The sequence below is a fragment of the Otolemur garnettii genome, unplaced genomic scaffold (assembly GCF_000181295.1).
Source record: "Otolemur garnettii isolate 467f Iridium unplaced genomic scaffold, OtoGar3 scaffold00146, whole genome shotgun sequence".
Taxonomy (NCBI): Eukaryota; Metazoa; Chordata; class Mammalia; order Primates; family Galagidae; genus Otolemur; species Otolemur garnettii.
This window is the reverse complement of record NW_003852541.1, coordinates 3490927-3502249: the sequence shown is the minus strand read 5'-3', so window position 1 is coordinate 3502249 and position 11323 is coordinate 3490927. Positions and strand designations below refer to the sequence as shown.

The window sequence follows — 11323 nt, the reverse complement described above, 5'->3', positions numbered from 1 at the left end:
AAAAAAAAAAAAAAAAAAAGAATACAGTATATAACACATATAACATACAAAGTAAGTATTTATCAGTAAGACTTTCAGTCAGCAGTAGGCTATAAGACCTTTTTTTTCTTTTTTGAGATAAGAGTCTCACTCTGTTGCCCAGGCTAGAGTGCCGTAATGTCAGCCTATCTCACTACAACCTCGAACTCCTGGATTCAAGCAATCCTACTGCCTCAGCCCCTTGAGTAGCTGGGACTACAGGCACCTTCCATATGCCTAGCCAATTTTTCAGAGACAAGGGTCTCATTCTTGCTCAGTCTGATCCTGAACTCCTTAGCTCAAAGGATCCTCCCACGTCAGCCTTCCAGAGTGCTAGGATTACACACATAAGCCACCACGCCTGGCCTCCAGGAGTTAAGATTTTGAGAGTCTCAAGTTACGTGTGGATTTGTCAGGGACCAGCCTCGACACACAGTGGGTTTATTTTCTAGTGACTTGGTGGTGTAAGGAGACCACCAGAAAATCATTAATAGGAGTTATAGAATATTAATATAGAGAAATAACAGACACAAAGAGATAGTTTTTTAAAATTCTTTTTTATTAAATCATAGCTGTGTACATTAATGCAGTCATGGGGTATGGTGTGCTGGTTCTATATACAATCTGAAATATTTTCATCAAACTGGTTAACATAGTCTTCATGTCATTTTCTTAGTTATTGTGTTAAGACATTTATATTCTACGTTTAGAAAGATTCACATGTACCTTTGTAAAAAGAGATAGTTTTAAAAGCAGTGGGGCTTGGGAGGATGTACATACTTCCTCATGAGGCTTCCAGAATGCCATCCCAAGAATCAGGCTAGTTCTGTATTTATTTCATATACCAGTGTTATAGTCATAAATCTCATCAAATTAAAGCAAATAATCCCATTGTGGTTCTTGCTGCACTTGTATTCTTATTAACCAGACTACCTCTACAGTTGATTATGTTAATTGTATGGATTTACTTGTTAGTGTTTGAAAGAATTATGGTCTTAATGTAAACAAGATAAGGGGAGGCTGGGGCAGAAGATCACTTGAGCCAGGAGTTCAGGACCAGCCTGAGCAACACGGTGAGACTTGATAAGGAAGTCAATCAGAGGCCGACTTAAGGATCAAATTTTAGTTGATTTACAGTCACGCACAACAGATGTGATGTTTTAATATTTTGACAGTCTTGTGTTTAAACAGATAGACCAGTGGTTCTCAACCTTCCTAATGCTACAACCCTGTAATACAGTTCATGTTGTGGTGACCCCCAACCATAAAATTATTTTCATTGCTACTTCCTAACTGTAATTTTGCTACTGTTATGAATCATAATATAAATATCTGATATGGAGGATATATTTAGGTGACCCCTGTGAAAGGATCTTCGACCCCCAAAGGTGTTGCAACCCATAGGATGAGAACTGCTGAGATAGACTCTTCTGGCCCAATCAAGGTGACAGAAGAAAAGAGATATTTTTTTCTCTTTATCTGATCCAGATTAAGTCTTTCTGAGTTGGAAAAGATTAAAGAATTTACATTTTTAACTCTCAAAAACCACTCTCTCAGAGAACAAAGCCTTGTCCTGGTAGAAAGTAGCTTTAAGGCCTTCAGCCAGCAGCTGCAGGGGGGGATATATAACATGCCAGGTTTTATAAATATTAAAGTGACATGGGGCGGTGCCTGTGGCTCAAGGAGTAGGGCACCGGCCCCATACACGGGATGGTGGGTTCGAACCCGGCCCTGGCTAAAACTGCAAAAAAAAAAATTAAAGTGACAGGATCTTGCACTTTGTGCTCAAAGCCAGGAAAATGGATCCAAACAGATTCTCCAGAACTGTCTCCCTTTGTCTAGACTTTGTTTCCTATTTCTAATATTTTTAATCTACTAACAATTAATAATTGAATATTATTTTTAAACTTATAAAATCATTATTACTAGGAATATAAGTACATCAAGATACGACTCCTCCCTTAAGTATTTCCACATGTACTTGGATTTTTGACTATGCAGGGTAGAGGGAAAGGGGAGTTGGCACCACTAACCTTTACATTGTTAAAAAGGTCAAGTGTACTGCCTAATTTTGAAGGCAGAGGGTAAGCACACGCTGGTTGTAAGGAGAAAGTGGCACTGCCCCTTTTTCCTAGATAGAGGCTCCAGGAGGAGGTGAGCAAGGTCACAAGGGAGTCTCAGCACAGTTGTGTACCTGAGCAACATACCAAGACTCTGCCTCTACAAAAAACAGAAAAATTATCTGGGTGTGGTGGCACATGCCTGTAGTCCCAGCTACTTGGAAGGCTAAGGCAGGAGGATCACCCAGGAGTTTGAAGTTGCGGTGAGCTATGATCATGCCACTAGCTACACAGTGAGATTGTGTCTCAACAACAAAAAGATGGTCTGATTTACAGAAGTAAGGGTCTCGGTGATGGGTTGCATTGCTGCAGTAGAGCTCAGCTGCCCTCCACATCTGGTGCAGAGCTGTAACCCTGAGATTGGGTTTTACCATCTTCTATGGAATTCCCTTGTTGTGTTTTCTGAATTGGGTCTCTTATTTCCTGAATCTTGTGTCTTACTCTTTAATTTAGTATTTCAATTTGCTATTGGAGCTTATCTTCCAATAGCTTCTTGAGAAGGGGCAGATAACAGTTAATTTTTTTAAACTTTTGACACAGTAAAATGATGTTATTCTACACTGAATCTTGTTGTATAGTTTGGTCAGGTATAAAATTCTAGGTCGATAATCATTTTCCTTCAGAATTTAAGGTGCTGTTCCAGCTGTCTTCTTGTTTCCTACATTGCTGCCATAAAGTCCAAAGATATTCTGGTATTTAATACATAACCTAGTGCACTCCTATCCAGAAGCTTATAAATCTTTACTCTAAACCAAATGTTCAGAGATTTCATGACTGGTTTGGGTCTCTTCTCTTCCCGTGTTGGGCACATGCACACCCTTTTAATCTGGCAACTCATGCCTTTAGTTCTCAAGCTAATAGTCATTTCTTATTCTATTTTCTCTCTTTCTGTAATTTCTTTCTTTTTTTAAGACTTAGAGATATTTACTGGGTATTTGAGTAGTGCAAGATAGCACAGAACAGAGTAAACCCACACAAGGGGACACCATCAGTGACTATGACAAGGAGTTAAGGAGAGCAATTGGGGGATACATCCTGGAAGGTGGAAAAGCATTGGACATGTGTTCTCATCTCCCAGATACCTGTGGCTTCTTGTGGCCCTTGAGCAATTGAGCTCCACCTATATAAACTTCAGTTTGCTCAACTCTAAAACAGAAGGTGAGGACTAGATGGTCTCTAAGGTCATCCAATTATAACAAAACATGATTCTAAAAACAAATGCAAAAAAACAGGGAAAGTGAGAATATTACAGGAAAGAGAAAGTACGAGCACAAGGGTAACATGATGAGAGTCTGTTTCAAAACAAAAGAAAGAAAAAAAATTTACCTAAAGCAGATCAAAGTATTAATCAAAAATACTGTACTGGCAAAAGTGTATTAAAATAAACAGTATTTTTATTCTCCCAGTAAATTTTGTGTGTATTAGGTTAAACAGGTACCTGTAAGTGAAAGAATAATAGGTACACTCAATAATCAACTGTTAAGACTTGGTAAAGGCTTTTTGTTATATTTCTCAGTAACCGAGAAAGTAAATGACTAATGACTATATAAATCCTTTTGCAAGTGAGATGGTTTCTTATTGTTTTCAATAAAACTGAAAGACTGATTTTTTTTTTTTTCCCCGAAACAGTCTCACTTTATTGCCCTGGGTAGAGAGTGCTGTGGCGTCATACCTCACCACAATCTCAAGCTCTTAGGCTCAAGTGATTGTCTTGCCTTAGCCTCCCGAGTAGCTGGGACTACAGGCGACCATCACAATGCCCAGCTATTTTTAGAGACAGGGTCTCACTGTCACTCAAGTTGATCTTGAACCTGTGAGCTCAAGCAATCCACCGGCCTCAGCCTCCCAGAGTGCTAGGATTATAGGTGTGCCACTGTGGCCAGCCTTAAACTAATTTTTAATGATACCATCACTATGTGATTTTTTTGACATACAACTGATGTTTCAAAATACAGTTGAACCTCCATAGGTGACCAACCCCCTATACTGAAACCACCCCAAGTTGACCTAATTTTTACAGACTGGACATACACCACATGTACGTATCAGTACAGTGGGCCTAGTTCCTTATGTTGACCACCCCAATACCTTTGGTGGTCAACTTACAGAGGTTCTACTGTACTGAGTAACACCGCTATAACTAAACTTCTTCCTTTTCTTTACAGTTATTTATGTGAACAAGGATTTCTGGGGCTTAAATTTATAAAAACAAAAAATAAGAACTGAATTGAGAACTCTCACTTTGGCAACAAATAATATTTATTGATGGATACATGAATAAAGAAAGAAATAAAGGGAAGAGGGGAGCCTAATCTATCTTATTAAGCCTGGGAGACGTTCTAATAAAAATGTTATTTTTTTTACTTATTACTAATAAAAATTTGTAATGCATTTGTTATTTGTTGTATACTAAATTGCTATAACTTAACTTATTGAAACAAAACATAGACATAACACAGAATCTTATAAATGCCTCATAACATTCTTAAGTTCACAGAGCTTTACGGTCAAAGTAAATTTAAAATTTTTAATTTCAGTGTTAAATTTTGTTGCAGAGAAATAAAAATATTTCAAACATGTATTATGTTAAAATAAAACATATATCATATGGAGTAAGTGTAAAAAGAATGCAAGTTCCAGGAGAAAAAAGAATGATTTACAACCTCTGTTAAAGGCATTCTAGGCATTCTTTAAATGGTTGATGAAAGACAGCATATTGCTAAGATATTCAGATTCTAATCTACTGGCTACATTTTAAAAAGTGATATAATCTTTTTAAAAAAAAATTATAATTCTCTGTAAGTTATATCCCCTGCAACTATAAAATTTTTGCACTCTTCTCCTTTTAAAATAGTTGATCCATATTGAATACACGTAGCATTTATAAATTTCTTACTTTACATTTTTTACTTAACTGAATTACAATAATTCAGTAGACAATTGGCTGACACAATAAATACGCTAGATTTTTTTTTCTTTTCACAAGACAGAGTCTGACTCTGTTGCTCCAGGTTGTAAGTACTTGGTGTCAGCCAGCTCATAGCAACCTCCAACTCTTGGACACAAGTTATCCTCCTGCCTCAGCACCTGCTGTCCAATACCTGAGATTATAGGCAGTCACCATGACGCTGGCTAATATTTCTAGTTTTAGTTGAGACGGGGTCTCACTCTTGCTCAGGCTGGTCTTGAACTCCTGAGCCCAAGCTATCCTCTTTCCTTGGCCTCCCAGAGTGCTAGGATTAGAGACATGAGCCACCACACCCAGTCCATTATCATTTTTGATAAGGCAAAAACTTAGGATGAAAAGTTTTATTTATTTATTTATTTTTTGAGATGGAGTCTCACTATGTCACTCTTGGTAGAGTACCGTAGTTTCACAGCTCACAGCAACCTTAAACTCTTGGGCTTAAGCCATTCTCTTGCCTCAGCCTCCCAAGTAGCTGGACTATAGGCGCCTGCCACAATGCCTGGCTATTTTTTTGTTGTAGTTGTTGTTTAGCAGGCCTGGGCTGGGTTCAAACCCACCAGCCCCTGTGTATGTGGCCCGTGCTCTAGCCACCGAGCTCCAGGTGCCAAGCCAGGATGAAAAGTTTTAGATGTCAACCTAAAAATATGTGCAAGTTCACAGCGTTTCAAAATTATTTAGTCCAGCATGGTGCCTGTAGCTTAGTGAGCAGGGCGCCAGTCCCATCTCCTGAGGGTGGTGGGTCCAAACCTGGTCCCGGCCAAACTGCAACAAAAAAATAACTCGGCATTGTGGCGGGCGCCTTTAGTCCCAGCTACTTGGGAGGCTGAGGCAAGAGAATCGCCTAAGCCCAAGAGCTGGAGGTTGCTGTGAGCTGTGACACCACAGTACTCTACTGAAGGTGATAAAGTGAGACTCTGTCTCTAAAAAATAAACAAAATTATTTAGTCCAAACACCCATTTTCAAATATGCTCTTCCTGACCTCTGGCACTTTAAGCCCCAAATTCAAAGAACTACTATTATAATTTTGTGTTTTTGCTTAGTTTCCTGAAAGGATCAATGTCCCATTAGACGACCCTAGGTAAGAGCTCAAGTTGGCATGCATACTAGTATATTAAAGGGTTGGAAACATCCTAAATAGAAGAAATTGTTTAAATTTGTTTGGTTCATATGAGCAAATGCTCAAGAGAACCAAAAAAACCTGTTTAGTTCACTGTCTCCCAAATTAGTTCCATTCTATAACTCTTTGAAATTAGCATTTTGTGGAACACCCTCTGGGGAAAGCATCTGACTAAAACTTAAGACTCTTCTTAAAAGTTAATTCTTTTTTTTTTTTTTTAAAGAGACAGAGTCTCACTTTATCACCCTTGATAGAGTGTCCTAGCGTCACAGCTCACAGTAACCTCCAGCTCCTGGGCTTAGGCAATTCTTTTGCCTCAGCCTCCTGAGTAGCTGGGACTATAGGCGCCCAGAACACCCGGCTATTTTTTGTTGCAGTTTGGCCAGGGACAGGTTTGAACCCACCACCCTCGGTATATGGGGTTGGCACCCTTCCTACTGAGCCACAGGCACCGCCCAAAAGTCAATTCTTAAAAGCCTTCCAAACTTCACCAAAAAGGCATTCCCTCCCTGATTTTCCCACAGGCTTTGCAATGACCCATCTACTGTCTGCTCCTTATTAGACCCTGTAATACCTTATAGGTCCAGCATCTGCCACAATTCCTAGCTCCCAGCAACAGCTCAAAATTGCCTGAAAGATCCATCAACTGAAAGCTGAAAATGAAGGAAAAGGAACAGATCCTCAGGTGTCTACTTTGGATGACTGGGCTAGGGAAAACACAGGGAACATAAAATTTGGTAGGAAAAAAGTAGAGTTCATTTTGGATACAGGGGAAATCAAAATGGCAATGTCTAGTAGACAGTTGAAAATATTGATTTGAACGTGGAAGACAGAGATGCCTTCTATTACAAGTGACAGATGAAAGCATGAAAGAATCGATGACATTACCCAGGAAATAAAGAGTGAAAAAAGTAAACATTGCCCAGGGAACATTTTATGTAGACAGTCTCACTATGCAGTGGTATGATCATACTTTACTGCAACCTTAAATTTCTGGGCCCAGGTGATCCTACCTCAGCCTCCCAAGTAGCTGAAGCTATAGTTTCAAGACACCGTGCCTGCGCTTGGCGCCTGTGGCTCAAGTGGCTAAGGTGCCAGCCATATACACCTGAGCTGGCGGTTCGAATCCAGCCTGGGCCCACCAAACAACAATGATGGCTGCAACCAAAAAATAGCCAGGCGTTGTGGCAGGCAACTGTAGTTCCAGCTACTTGGGAGGCTGAGGCAAGAGAATCGCTTAAGCCCAGGAGTTGGAGGTTGCTGTGAGCTGTGATGCCATAGCATACTACCTGGCAGCTTGAGGCTCTGTCTCAAAAAAAAAAAAAAAAGAAAAAGAAAAAGAAGACACCATGTCTAGCTAATTTTTATTTTATTTTTTTTCTGTAGAGAACAAGTTTCACTGCTCCATGCCTCGACTGATCCACCCTCCTCTCAAAGTGCTAGGGTTATAGGCATGAGGCATTGTGCCTGGTAAGGAACATGAACACACAGTATTTAAAAAGTGTGCAAAGAAAGTTTTGCAAGCCAAAAATCTAGCAGTTCCCTTTGACTACTCCCCTCTTTTCTGTTCCCACAACCCAACCATCTAGTCCAGCAAATAGGTCCTGTCACCTCTACCTACAGGAACTGTTCAAAATCCACCGCCTCCTCCCATCTCTACTATCACCACTAGTTCAGCAGCCTTGGTGTCTGCAATGAGCTTAGACAATTAGAAAAGCCTCAAATGTATCCACTCTTACCACACCAACCCCAAACCTCCTCTGCCTAGCACTAGAATGACATTTACAAAATGTAAGTTAGATCATGATGTTTCTGCTTCAAATCCTGATACTGCTTCCCACGGCACTCAATCTGCTCCTTGCTTACCCACTGCTCATACCAGCCATCTACCCACCAGGCTGCTCCACACATGCTTCCATTCTTCATGCAAGCTCAGAAGGTTCCTGCATCAGAGACTTTGTGTTGGTGGCTCTAACTGGAATGTTCTTTCCTGAAACTTTCAGCCTCCAATCTTTCAGGCCCAAATCAAGACAAGTCTTTTTTTTTTTTTTTTACTTTGGCAAACTTTTTAAAAATTATGACATATTCTCAACATACAAAATAATACAACAAGTCATCTTAAGTTGCTGTCAGTCACTTGGTAGCAGTGCTTTTAATTTTTGCTTAACATGTATCACACTTTAAAATTAATGTTTAAAATTATTGATACTTTCTCCATGAGTTTTTTGGTTTTTTGAGACAGAGTCTCATTTTGTCACACTTGGTAAAATGGTGTCATAGGTCACAGCAACCTCAAACTCTTAGGCTCAAAAGACCCTCCTGCCTCAGCCTCCCCTAGTACCTGGCAATATAGGTGCCTGCCACAATGCCTGGGTTTTCTGTTGGTTTTTTTTTTTTTAGAGATAGAGTCTCACTTTGTCACCCTTAGTAGAGTACTCTGGCATCATAGCTCACAGCAACCTCCAACTCTTGGGCTCAAACAATTCTCTTGCCTCAGCCTCCCAAGTAGCTGGGACTACAGGCACCCACCACAATGCCTAGCTAGTTTTTGGAGATGGTCTTGCTCTTGTTTAGGCCAGTCTGGAACTCCTGAGCTCAGGCAATCCATCCATCTTGGCCAGAATGCTAGCATTATAGGTGTGAGCCACTGTGCCCGGCAGCCCGGCTATTTTTAGAGATGGGGTTTCACTCTAGCTCAGACTGGTCTCCAACTCCCAAGCTCAGGCAATCCACCCATCTCTGCCTCCTAGAGTAAGGTGACCATACATCCCGCTTTTTAACAATTTGTCCCGCGTCCCGCGGCGTTTTAAAAAAAAGTCCCAATTTTTGGAAAGAATGCATGAACGGGCGGGAGAACAAGCAGTGAATATACGGTTTTCGGCTGCCATGTGGCTATTTTGCCAGGATATGAGTTTTATATTATTTTTGTTAATTTTATGTTAAACTGTAATAATAACAAATAATTACTGAGAAGTGATTATCGAGAACTGCTTATCAAAGTTTGCATTGTTGTCAGGCTCCGCCCTAGCCCCGCCCCCAGTCAATGTCCCACTTTACCAATGTTAAAATCTGGTCATCTTATCCTAGAGTGCTAGGATTATGGCATGAGCCACGCCAAACCTTGGGGACTCACTCTTGGTCAGGCTGGTCTCGAACTCCTGAGCTTGGGCAATCCACCTGCCTCAGCCTCCCAGAGTGCTAGGATTACAGGCATGAGCAGAGTTTTAATTTGTCCTGTTTACTGCTGTATCCCCAGAGCACAAAATGCTATTGTCCTTTGGTTTCCATAGGTGATTGGTTCTAGGACTCCCCCCAGGATACCAAAATTTATAGATGTTCAAGTCCCTTATATAAAATGGCTAGTACTTGGGTCTAGCCATCCACATCCTCCTATATACTTTAAATCTGTACTATTTTTATTGTTGTATTATTATTTTTTGTTTCCCTAATATTTTTAGTCCATAGTTGGTTGAATCCACTCAAATATTTGCTGCATATATAAGGGAAAGTAGAAAGGAGACAGAGGGAAAAAATTAAAAAACTTAAAGAAAATCAGAAAAGAAAAGCTGCAAGAAAGAACAGAGTCGCTAACGGCCAGGAGAGAATATGCCTGAGTTTTGTTGTGACTACTGCGATACATATCTCACCCATTACTCTCTATCTGTGAGAAAGACACACTGCAGTGGGAGGAAGCACAAAGAGAATGTGAAAGACTCTACTATCAGAAATGGATGGAAGAGGGGCCCAGAGCCTAATTGACAAAACAATGGCTGCATTTCAACAAGGAAAAATATCTCCTACTCCATTCTCGGCTCCTCCTCCTGCAGGGACAATGATTCCACCTCCCCCCAGTCTTCCGGATCCTCCTCATCCTGGTATGATGCCAGCACTGCATATGGGGGGCCCTCCCATGATGCTGATGATGGGTCCGCCTCCTCCTGGGATGATGCCAGTGGGACCTGCTCCTGGAATGAGGCCACCCATAGGAGGTCACATGCCAATGATACCTGGGTCCCCAATGATGAGACCTCCTGCTTGTCCCATGATGGTGCCCACTTGTCCTGGAATGACCCAACCAGACAGATAAGGATAGAGCAGAGTTTTCTTTATGTCAGTTTTATATTACTTGTTCTGCTTCACCAGGAGATCATGGTGCTTCACCCGGAGATCATGGTGCTTAATAGCATAAGGAAAACTTGCTCTCTCTTCCTATCAAAGAGAGAATAAGTTTTGAAGGGAAGAAGTGGAACCAAAAAAAGGGGCAGTTTTCATTTGTATTGTGAAATGCGAAAATAAAATTGTTAACTGTTTTAGTTAAAAAAAAAAAAAAAGAAAGAAAAGAAAAGCTGCAAGAAGAGTCTTATGAAGGAAGTCAAGAAGAATGACAAAGAAACCAATGAATTTGGCAATTCCATCCTTGGTGTGCTTCTTTACAAAAGATGGAAGGCATATTATAGTAAGTGGGAAGTTCAAACTGAAAGGGCAAAGAGAGGTAGACTATGGAATACAATTTTGAGAAAACAATTGTGAGAAAACACAAAAGAAAGGACTGTATTTGCTCATGTTTTCAAGCTGAAGGGAAAGACTCAGTGAGAAAGGAGATGCTAAAAATATAAAAAGAAAAAGGGTGCTAGATAAACTGCCAGATATTAGAGGAAGAAATGAGACCCTAAAGCCACATCAGTTGTCTTTTTAAAAAAAAAACTATCCCAAGCCCAGAGCAGTGGCTCACACCTGTAATCCTAGCATTCTGGAAGGTCAAAGGTGGTGGATGGCCTGAGCTCAGGAGTTCCAGACCAACCTAAGCAACAGTGAGACCCCATCTTTAATAAAAATAGAAAAACTAGCCCAGCATATGGGGGCCACCTATAGTACCAGCTACTCAGGAGGCTGAGACCAGAGGACCACTTGAACCCAAGAGTTTGAAATTGCTGTGAACTATGATGCCACAGCACTCTACCCAGGGCAACTGTGTGAGTCCCTGTCTCACACAAAAAAGCAAAAACAAAAAAACAAACAAACAAAAAAACCCCCAAAACTTATAGGCTCACCGCCTGTAGCTCAGTGGCTAGGATGCTGGCCACAAACACTGCGGCTGG

General features: G+C 40.7%; 1 protein-coding gene and 1 pseudogene across 1 annotated transcript in view; one reads left to right on the top strand and one right to left on the bottom strand.

Annotated features, from left to right (window-relative positions):
• The window catches only part of MAML1 (mastermind like transcriptional coactivator 1), a 58937-nt gene that overhangs the window by 42922 nt on the left and 4692 nt on the right, over window positions 1-11323 (bottom strand). The gene's annotated exons all lie outside the window — the stretch shown is intronic.
• LOC100955280 lies at window positions 9806-10522 on the top strand (annotated as a pseudogene).